Source organism: Physeter macrocephalus, chromosome 12 (genome assembly GCF_002837175.3).
Source record: "Physeter macrocephalus isolate SW-GA chromosome 12, ASM283717v5, whole genome shotgun sequence".
NCBI classification, from domain to species: Eukaryota; Metazoa; Chordata; class Mammalia; order Artiodactyla; family Physeteridae; genus Physeter; species Physeter macrocephalus.
The window spans coordinates 84353797-84354128 of NC_041225.1; positions in this window are offsets into that span (position 1 = coordinate 84353797).

Here is a 332-nt window from a genome sequence, read left to right on the forward strand (position 1 = left end):
GAAAAGAAGTAAAGCTGTCACTGTTTGCAGATGACATGATACTATACATAGAGAATCCTAAAGATGCTACCAGAAAACTACTAGAGCTAATCAATGAATTTGGTAAAGTAGCAGGATACAAAATTAATGCACAGAAATCTCTAGCATTCCTATACACTACTGATGAAAAATCGGAAAGTGAAATTAAGAAAATACTCCGTTACCATTGCAACAAAAAGAATAAAATATCTAGGAATATACCTACCTAAGGAGAGAAAAGACCTGTATGCAGAAAAATATAAGACACTGATGAAAGAAATTAAAGATGATACAAATAGATGGCGAGAGCTACC